Source organism: Camellia sinensis, chromosome 5, assembly GCF_055761805.1.
Source record: "Camellia sinensis isolate YWXY chromosome 5, ASM5576180v1, whole genome shotgun sequence".
Classification (NCBI taxonomy): Eukaryota; Viridiplantae; Streptophyta; class Magnoliopsida; order Ericales; family Theaceae; genus Camellia; species Camellia sinensis.
This window is the reverse complement of record NC_138965.1, coordinates 53,453,968-53,465,669: the sequence shown is the minus strand read 5'-3', so window position 1 is coordinate 53,465,669 and position 11,702 is coordinate 53,453,968.

Genomic DNA, 11,702 nt, shown 5'->3' with positions numbered 1-11,702 from the left:
CAGTCCTGAGATTTTCGGGGTCCAAAACCAATAATCAACTGATAAATTTTTGGGGCCCTTCACATTTTTTTTTTTTGTTTTCATTGAATGAAAAAAAAAAAATTGAAGGTAAAGGATAAAAGATTTGTGTCAAAATCACAAAAAATACTTAACATTACATTACAACAACTAATAAGTATCATATGATTCTCGCTCTTCTTACATTTTTAGAAGTAAATAAATCAATCGTACTTACATAATCTAGTTTTTTTTTTTTTTTTACAAAATTATTTTCAATAGATAACAAGGCTAATTATTTTAAATGCCCTTTCAATTTTTTTAATGAATCAATTTATTTTAAATTAGTTTGGACCTTCCTTAAACTTTTTTAGACTTAAAATATACCTAATATATTACAATAAACTATAATAGGAGGGGGCCCTTTTTTGGATCTATTGTCAATGGATAACAATGCTAATTTTTTTAAATGGGCCTTTCAATTTTTAAATGGGTCTATTTATTTTAAATTAGTTTGAGTCTTCTTCAATTTTTTTGGACTTAAAACATACCTAATATATTATACTAAATTATAATAGAAGGGGGCCCTTTTTTGAGTCTATTTTGAGGGGTCCTAGGCCATGACCTGGTGGGCCTATGCCCAGGGCCGGCCTTGTATATATATATAATTTAGGGGTATTTAATAATATGATTCAACATTTAAAACTGAATATATTCAGTAATAATTAATTAAGTCTGTTTGATAATTACAATTGATATTACTTAAAAATTTAAGTACCTTTTGAAATGTAAGTTAAAACTTAAGAAAATTTTAAATCATATGAAACTTATTTAATTCTAACTGGTTTATAAATACCAAACATAAGTATCGATTTACACTATTATAAACTCATCACCACCACCACTATCATGCGACCACCACCACCACCCCTACTACCATCTTCATCACCATTGTTATTTGTTAGACTTATTTATTTTGATAATTTATTTAATTATGTTTTAATTTATTTGAAAGAGAAAAATAGAATCCAAATTTATTTTGATGATTTATTTGAAAGAGAAAAATAGAATCAAAGTTTATTTTGTCCCATTATTTCTCACCTAAACCTTTATCCTAAATGTTGTTAGAATGTATTTAATATTTGATTAAATTAGGAGTTCAAACAGCCCAAAACAAAGATTCAAACAGCCTAGCATAGCAACAGGCCAAAAGGTTCAAAAGGTTCAAGTGGAAGTATTCAAATTAGTAATGATAGAAGTACAACGGCTATAAAGGTTCAAAAGGCCAAAAGGTTCAAAAGGTTCATGTGGAAGATATTTAAATTTGTAATGATGGAATGGAAGATATTCAAATTGGTAATGATGGAAGTACAACGTCTATAAACGGCTATAAATTCAAATGACTATAACGGCTATAAACGGTTATAAATTCAAACGAATACAACGACTATAATTTTCATTATATATACCAAAGCCTCTAATGTAAACAAGTTACAAAAAAACTTGAAAATATCCTTTGATCTATAATCACTCACATCTATTCTCAGAAATTATACACTGAGCCTTATAGCATTAAACTCATCTTTCCTGTGTAAGATTTACAGAAAAATCAAAGTTTCATTTTATATATCTATCTTTGAGAGATATTTATTGTAATCTTTTTTTGAAAGCAAAAATACCATTTCATCTTGTAAAAGTGTTGCAAACACTGTGTTCTTGAAATCTTGAGAGTGATTGTGAATCACCTAAGATTTGTAAGGGTTTGGACTTGTGAAGTCTGTGTAAAATCCGCGGAGGATTGCTCAATTTGTAAAGAGGTTGCTAGCACCCCTGTGAAGCTAGAAGATAGTGAAAAATCTCAAGTGAAGCTTGAAGAGTGGATGTAGGCTTGGTTGAAACCGAATCACTATAAATCTATTTGTCTCCTCTTCCCTAATCTCTTTACTTTCTGCTACTGCTATAGCTATCTAATATTCATGTGTTAATCATTTGATTTACCCTGTATGTTAGTTATACTTCATTGTTATTTTGCTTGATCATTTATTGCTAAGTTCATCATTGTGCTTGTTAATAATTTGCTGTACTAGTAGTTAATTTTATTGGGGTATTATTAATTTTAATTTGTAGAAACCTAATTCACCCCCTCTTAGGTTACTTTTTGGGTAACAATTGGTATCAGAGCCTGGGGCTCTTATTTAGATTTAATAATCTTGAGTTTTTTATCCATAGCAACCATGTATTCTACTTACTCTGCTGTAGGACAAGCTAACAATAAGCCACCTCTCTTTGATGGTAGTAATTACATTCATTAGAAAGAAAAAATGACTTTGTATCTTTTTTTTATGACTTTGTATCTTTTTATCTTCAAGCTACCAATTATGCTTTATGGCTCATTATCACTAAAGGTCCTAAAATCCCTACCAAGGTAGTAAACCATATCAGTGTGCCTAAACTTGAGGATGAATTTGATGAGCGTGATTATAAACTCCTTCAAGCTAATGCTAAAGCCAAGCTTATTCTTGTGTGTGGACTAGATGCAAATGAGTACAATAGAATTTCTGGGTGTATTACTGCTAAAGAGATTCGGGATAAACTTGAAATCACCTATGAAGGAACTAGCCAAATAAAAGAATCTCGGATTGACATGCTTATTCATGATTATGAACTTTTTACTATGAAATAATTTGAATTTATTTCTGAGATATTTTACAAATTTACCAATATTATTAATGCTCTAAAATCTCTTGGTAAATCTTATACTAATAGTGAGCTTGTAAGAAAAATACTTGAGTCTTTGCCAAGTGAATGGGAAGCTAAGGTTACAGTTATCCAAGAAGCAAAAGACCTAACAAAATTAGGCATTGAAGAACTCCTAGGCTCACTCATGGCTCATGAACTTTCAGTGATGGATGGCAGCAAAAAGGAAGCCATTTGGGGAGAAAATGATAGAGTAGCCAACCTGTGTCTCATGGCTCTTAGAGAAGAAGAATCCACTCAAGATGAGGTAATTTCTAATTATGTAAACCTTGAAAGTGCTTTCAATGAATTACAAGACATATTTAAAAATGTTTGTGTTACCCAAAAGATAACCTAAGAGGGGGTGAATTAGATTTTTACAATTAAAATTAATAATACCCTAATAAAAATTATGACTAGCACAATAGATAAATATAATTAATGAAATAAAAATAATTTAAACAAGTGTCTTAACAGCTATGTCAGTTAATTATTTTAGTACAGTAAAAATGTGAAATATAGCTATGACAATTTAAAATAAAATAAAGAGATAAGAGAGAGAGAGGCAAACAATTTTATAGTGGTTCGGCTACAACTCAGCCTATGTCTACTCCTCAAGCTTCACTTGAGATTTTTCACTATCTTCTAACTTCATAGGGGTGCTAGCAGCTTCTTTACAAATGGAGCAATCCTTCACGGATTTTACACAGACTTCACAAGTCCAAACCCTTACAAATCTTAGGTGATTTACAATCACTCTCAAGATTTCAAGAACACAGTGTTTGCAACACTTTTACAAGATGAAATGGTGTTTTTGCTTTCAAAGAAAACTTACAATAAATATCTCTCAAAGATAGATATATAAAATGAAACTTTGATTTTTCTGTAAATCTCACACAGGAAAGATGAGCTTAATACTATAAGGCTCAGTGTATAATTTTTTAGAATAGATGTGAGTGATTATAGATCAAAGAATATTTTCAGATTTTTTTTGTAACTTGTTTACATTAGAGACTTTGGTATATATAATGAAAATTATAACCATTGTATTCATTTGAATTTATAGCCGTTGTAGTTATTTGAATTTATAGCCGTTTATAGCCGTTGTACTTCCATCATTACCAATTTGAATATCTTCCACTCCATCATTACAAATTTGAATATCTTCCACTTGAACCTTTTGGCCTTTTGAACCTTTATAGCCGTTGTACTTCTATCATTACTAATTTGAATACTTCCACTTGAACCTTTTGAACCTTTTTGCTTGCTGCTGTGCTAGGCTGTGTTGAACCTTTGTTTTGGGCTGTTTGAACTCCTGATTTAATCAAATATTAAATACATTCTAACAACATTTAGGATAAAAGTTTAGGTGAGAAATAATGGGACAAAATAAATTTTGATTCTATTTTTCTCTTTCAAATAAATCATCAAAATAAATTTTGATTAAAATATAATTAAATAAATCATCAAAATAAATTTTGAATTCTATTTTTCTCTTTCAAATAAATTAAAACATAATTAAATAAATCATCAAAATAAATAAGTCTAACAGTTTGTGTTAAGAATTTTAAATTACAAAAATTAATTACTTCTCTTTCAAATGATATGGGTGTTTTAAAAATAGAAAATGTTACTTTGAAAAATGACTTTACGTCTATTGCTAATATGAAAAACAATGTTGAGGATTTAAACAAAACTCTTGAAAATTTTGTAAAAAGAAAATAAAACCTTAACAAGCTTCTTAGAAATAAAAGATGTGTTTTTGATAAAGTAGGTATTGGTTTTGATCCTCCTAAACCTTTTATGAGATTAAATGTTTTTTAGACTAATCCCTATGGACCCAAGAAAGTATGGGTACCAAGAAAGAAATCAAGGTATTTTGTAGGTGGAATCTCAAAGAACACCAAGGACTTCGAGAGGAAATGTACAACAAGAGTGTTCAATCTAAAGAGCAAAATCAGCTCCTACAAGAAGAAGAATGATGAAATGAAAATCACCAAGATAAACAATAGAGGTAATGTATGGGTGAAGATTCCAAAGAGGTAAATGAAGGTATAACTCCTAACACATCTTTAAGTTTAAAGTTCTATGTTCTTTAAGGTGTGATTTGTGTACAATAGGTTGCATCTAATCATTGCTTCCATATAATATAATTGTACTAAGTTTGTTAAGTCATGTTCTGTTAGCTTCTTTCAAACATTCATTGAACTAAAAAATTATAATTATATTATTTTGATGAATGCCTATTAGAATATGAATGATTCATGTATTCATTAACATTTTATATCATGTCATCTATATGAAAAAGAGATAAAAAATGATAATTTTTTTTGTGAGCATACTTTTCACATCTTATATATGACTTCATACTAATATGTTAATTCCTTTTTGAGTCATATCTTTGTAGAATCAATTTTGATGTCATAACATGTTTTTGAGATGTATACTATCTATATTTTGAATTGTACATTTGCGATCTCAAGAATATGCTCAATATGAAAATTTCATGCTTATATACTTTACATTGGAATATTTAAATGAGTTATGAAATTCTTTGATAATGATCCATCAACAATGTCTAAATGAAAAGAAATATCATACGTTTGTAGAGACATTGCATCTATCTTATTGAATATATTTTGAATATGGATTATATTGGCATACATCTCATGAAATGCTTTTGATTGATAAATTGTTGAATTAATTGTTTATAACATTCATGTTGTGTTCCACATTAAGTAAAATGTTTTATCACACTTGAGTATGTGGATTGAATTGATGAAAATGCCTCTTGATAATGTTATACGATTAAATGAGATTGTTGCATCATTTCTTAATAAAACAAAGAGCATAATATTATTTTCTTATGCATATTATGCTATCTGCTACAATTTGAAAATTCTGAAAAATAGCATTCCAAACTCTTGTTTGATAATTGAATTATTTTTCACCTTTTGAGTTTGTGATAAGAAGTGATTTGTGCTATATTTTTATTGAGTAATAGTGATTGTTCTATGAATTCTATATTTACACAAAATCATATTAGAAAAGAGTAACACCAACTTAGGGAGAGAAATCATTTTGCTAACATACTTGTTAAAACCTTTTGAGGTTAACTCCTCATGAAAGAAAATTGAAGATTGAAAAGCTTCCATCTTTTGAACCTAAGGTATGCCTCATATACTCTCTTAAGCTTTTGAGGTAAAAATTCTATCTTTTTTTTTTTTGGGTGAATAAAAATTCTATCTTATATCTCTTGAGATAATACTATTATTACTTTGATATGAAAAAAAAAAAATTTCTATTTTATATCCCTTGAGTTAATACTGTTATTACTTTGATATGAAAAGGATTAATTATGCTTCATATGATTTGCAATGTATACTCTTTGATGATGATCTTACCTAAAAATCATGCCTATGCTTAAATGTGTGGTACATATTGAAATTCATGATTTTTTTTGGCATATGAATTGCTATACCTTGAACATGTTTCATTGTTTTTGGAATTACATTAGCTCCATGAGATTATATTGAGTTTAACCTATTATGAGCAATATTTGGTATTTTACATAATGCTTGAGCTATGATTGTTAAATCTTCTAGATTGCATATTAGTATCCTTGGTAGATTGCATGTTGGTATCGTTTTGGCATCCTATTTGATATTATTGACAAGAATATTTCAGTTATGAGCTTTCATTTATCATATCTCCTATTGATTTTGCGAAATGAAATAAGGGAAAGAATTTAAACTTGATTATTTTTTAAAATCCCCTCAGTTTCTATTCTGTTTTTGATATCAAACTTATGGACTTGCACCTTCACATGTTACTATTTTTTTTGCCCATTATTGTCAAATGGTATGAGCTTCAATTGTATGATCATTATGTGCTATCATTTTTTTGGTATCATAGAGCTACCTTGATATGGATGATTATTTGTGATATAATGAGACTTACATTCTTTCATCCTATATGTTGTACCATACTCCCTCCTTGTGCTTGATTTTGTTGAAAATGTCATCGGGGGAGAAAAAGAGACTTGATTGTTTTAGTATCTCTGATTATTTTGGTATCTCTATGATTTTGGTATCTTAATTCTTACAACATGACCTTTGAGCTGATTAGTTGTTGATAATATAAGAGGAAGATCGTTTTCCTTAAGGAAGAGTGACTTGAACTTTAGCTCCATATTTATGCTCTTGCTTGGCAACCTTGTTTGATCTATGCACTGTTATGTCTATTATAGTCTTGAGATTGGTATGTTCTTGCTAAGAAATTGAGAATTAGATCATGCTCAAATGCTTCTCATATACTCATTAACAATTTGGTCTCTCATTATTATTTTTTGTTTGGACTTAATTTTCTTATTTTTTTCTCTGCTTTTTAATTCGATTTTTCAGTACTTAAACATAAACACACCAACAAATCAAAATACAAATATTTACATAACAAAACCAAAAAAAAAAAAAAACCTTTATTTTTTACGGCCACATGCTGACCAAAATAAACATAAAAAAATAAATAAAAAACCCTTCATTTTTTTCAGCCATACGTCGATCTTACTAACTCGCCTCTTCCACTGCTCTCTTCTTCTTTTTATCACCTTGGGCGACCCTTGACGCCTCTGTCCCCGTGCTTTCGTCGAAAGCGACGACTCCTCGCTGACTATCAAAGGCCAAGAACGACATTGCTTCAAATTGGGCCATTGAGGTGGTCTTCCGTTTAAGCTCTTTATTTTCGACCTTCAGTGCGCCTATTTCTGCTTGCGCATCCTTGTATATGCGCTGGAGCAGAGAGAGTTGGGCGTTGACCTGATGGAGCTCACTCGTCTTGCTTTACAATCGGTGAGCCAATTTTGTGACTGCTGTCACCGTCTCCATACATGATGTCAGTGTGAAATGATTGGCTTCTATGTCAGATTGAGTTGCCATGATTTGCTCAATCGACATCATAGGAAGGTTAGGAAGAGGAATGACAGGAAGAGTAGGAGTAGAGGCACCAGCAGAGCTTATGAGATCGTTTAGGTCCTGAAATAGAGTGAGGGGATGAGATGGGGAAGCCATGGTTTAGAGGTGAGAGTTGTAAATAAAATGAGTTGCAGAGAAATAGAAGAGAACAGACTGAGGTTTGGCCTCCTTTGTTCAGTTTTTTTGTCTCTCGATGAGGAAGAAGAAATAGACGAGAGTGGTGAAGAAGAGATAGAAGAGGATGGTGAAGAAGAAAATGGAAGAGTGTGTGATTTAGAAGAAGGCTGAAGAGAAGAAGACAAGGAGGGCGAGATAGCCGAGGCGAGCAGCAATTGAGGAGAGCTGCTATTGTCGACTAATGAAGCAAAAGCCAGGCCACGTGGCAACTGCGTTTTGCGAAAAACGAGAGCGATGCGGGAGAGTTGTATATGTGATATATATATGCCTCCGTTTGGGAAGTGGGCTGGCTTTTTGGCTTTTTGGCTTTTTGGCTTTTTGGCTTTTTGGCTATTTTAGCCTGGTTTGGGAAGGGCTTTTTGGCTTTTTGGCTTTTTTGGCTTTTTTTGTGAGAGAGGATTGTAATGATTATGGGTTGGATTTGATGTTTTGTTTTTTGTGGCTAAAATAGCCTATTTTGTTTTTTGTGGCTATTTTAGCCCGTTCCCAAACAAAGGCTATATATATTTGTTGATTGACCGTTGATTGATATATATATATATATATTTTTGATGCCATTTATCACTATTATTTTTCTCTTCCTCCTCCAGATTCTGAACCATGATTTCCTTTGATAATGTCACAATGTGAGAAATTATATGATGTTATGTATTATGGTATTATTTTGTTATGATGTTATGTATTCTGGTATTATTTTCAAATTATGGTATTATTTGAAAACTAATCTGATGATTATGTATTTATAGTTTGATATTTTAGTCTCATATCATGTCTCTAATTAAAGCTTATTTATTACACATGTGCTAACCTATGTATTTAGAAATGAATTCAGAGAGCATGACTTGAGGGGGAGCTTTTCTTACTCCCAAATCAAATCAAAACATCATTGTGTGCCATCATCAAAAAGGGGGAGATTGTTAGACTTATTTATTTTGATGATTTATTTAATTATGTTTTAATTTATTTGAAAGAGAAAAATAGAATCCAAAATTTATTTTGATGATTTATTTGAAAGAGAAAAATAGAATCAAAATTTATTTTGTCCTATTATTTCTCACCTAAACCTTTATCCTAAATGTTGTTAGAATGTATTTAATATTTGATTAAATCAGAAGTTCAAAGAACCCAAAACAAAGTTCAAACAGCCTAGCACAACAGCAGGCTAAAATGTTCAAAAGGTTCAAGTAGAAGTATTCAAATTAGTAATGATGGAAGTACAACGGCTATAAACGGCTATAAAGGTTCAAAAGGCCAAAAGGTTTAAAAGGTTCAAGTGGAAGATATTCAAATTTGTAATGATGGTGTGGAAGATATTCAAATTGGTAATGATGGAAGTACAATGGCTATAAACAGCTATAATTTTCATTATATATACCAAAGCCTCTAATGTAAACAAGTTACAAAAAAACCTGAAAATATTCTTTGATCTATAATCACTCACATCTATTCTCAGAAATTATACACTGAGCCTTACAGCATTAAGCTCATATTTCCTGTGTGAGATTTACAGAAAAATCAAAGCTTTATTTTATATATCTATCTTTGAGAGATATTTATTGTAATCTTTTTTTGAAAGCAAAAATACCATTTCATCTTGTAAAAGTGTTGCAAACACTGTGTTCTTGAAATCTTGAGAGTGATTGTGAATCACCTAAGATTTGTAAGGGTTTGGACTTGTGAAGTCTGTGTAAAATCCGCGGAGGATTGCTCAATTTGTAAAGAGGTTGCTAGCACCCCTGTGAAGCTAGAAGATAGTGAAAAATCTCAAGTGAAGCTTGAAGAGTGGATGTAGGCTTGGTTGAAACCGAATCACTATAAATCTATTTGTCTCCTCTTCCCTAATCTCTTTACTTTTCTGCTACTGCTATAGCTATCTAATATTCATGTGTTAATCATTTGATTTACCCTGTATGTTAGTTATACTTCATTGTTATTTTGCTTGATCATTTATTGCTAAGTTCATCATTGTGCTTGTTAATAATTTGCTGTACTAGTAGTTAATTTTATTGGGGTATTATTAATTTTAATTTGTAGAAACCTAATTCACCCCCTCTTAGGTTGCTTTTTGGATAACAGTTTCCATATGCACCATCATCGTTTTACTACCACTATCATTGATACCGTTACCACCACCACAACCACGATCACCATGCCACCGCCGCTACCACCACCAGCACCATTACCATCACCATCAACGTTATTGCTACCGCTACCGCTACCACTACTCTCACCACCACCACCACCACCACCATCGTATCGTCACCACCACCATTACTACAACCATCACAATATAAAAATTAAAATATACAATTTGAAAATAATAAATTTTAAATTTGATCTCATACATATCAAACAACTTATTTTTAGTTCAATACTTAAATTTTTATCAAATAACTTTTCAGCTTAAAAAATTCAACATTCAATTTTTAATACATAATTTTCAATTTTCAATTTTCAGTTTTCTACTTTATCAAACACCACCTTATTTAAACTCTTTTTATCTCATAAACTATAAGAAAAAATTGCATGAAACACATTGACATACATTCTCAATATTATAAAAATAAATAAAATAAAATTTAAACAGTCTCAATAAATTACACCAAATATGACCATAGGCTTAAATGACTAGTCTCCTATATATTTTTTTTTTATTGGGCTACTTGTGTTGTATTGATTTTATTTTAATAAGTATTTAATTGTTTTAAATGTGGCCTGATCCACAATTTGACTATGTGAAATCTGGGATTAGAGAGGTTATTGCGCACTTAAGTGGTTAATGGAATTTTTTTCGGGTCTCATACTGACAATTCGAATCGTTCACTTTTTAGAAAATATCAAGTAGAACATATCTGCAACATTTCAAGTTAATTTGTATCTAAAAATTGAATGGTAAATTTAATTATAAATTTGAATACAAACATGACTTGATGGAAGGGATACCGATGTTCGATTAACTTGAATTTTTGAGAGCATGTTTTACTCGATATCTTCTAAAAAGTGAACGGTTCAGATCATCAGAATAAAGTCCGGAAAAGGCCTCATTGGTTGCGCAACAACATTGCTGCGCATCGCAACAGCACTGGTGTGCATGGTGCACAACCGCTCCCCAAGCTCGTGAAAATCTACGCTCTGCTTTTGGTCACCTCCTTTTTCTTTGAAAAAATTGTTGAAAAGTCCAAGCTAAGGAGGATATAAGGTATTAGGTCCTATGGATATTTTTTGTTGGTGAGAGGTCCATCATTTGTGAAATAATTTGGTTTGTTTTGAAAGATATTTTGTTTTTAATTTTATCCCTTAGTTTATCTGTTGACTTTTCTTGACTATTTGTTTAAATTTATATCTATCTGTTCCTATATGTTCAAATTTATATTTATTTGTTTAAATTTTTTGTCTATTGTTCAAATTTTTTTAATATATCTGTTGAATTTTTTTTCTTATATGTTGAATTTTTATAATCTATTTTTTTTCTATCTGTTCAAATTAACACCATTTTCGCTTATTTTTTTAAATCTATCTATCCAAATTTTATTAACTGTTCAATTTTTTCTTTTAAATTCTGTGTTATTCCACTATCTGTTCAACTTTAAGACAATTATGTTTTATCTGTTCACTTTGCAATATCTTTCATCCTCATCATCATTAACGACAACCTTCTAATATATATATATATATGTCATAAATAAATCTCAATCAGTGTACACAAAACTAAAGGCACTTTTGCTTCTGTTCATTATTACCAACACACTAATGGCAATCTTCCAACACACAAATGTGCTAGCATGCATATAAATTCGTTTACTTTTGTACCAGATCTGATAA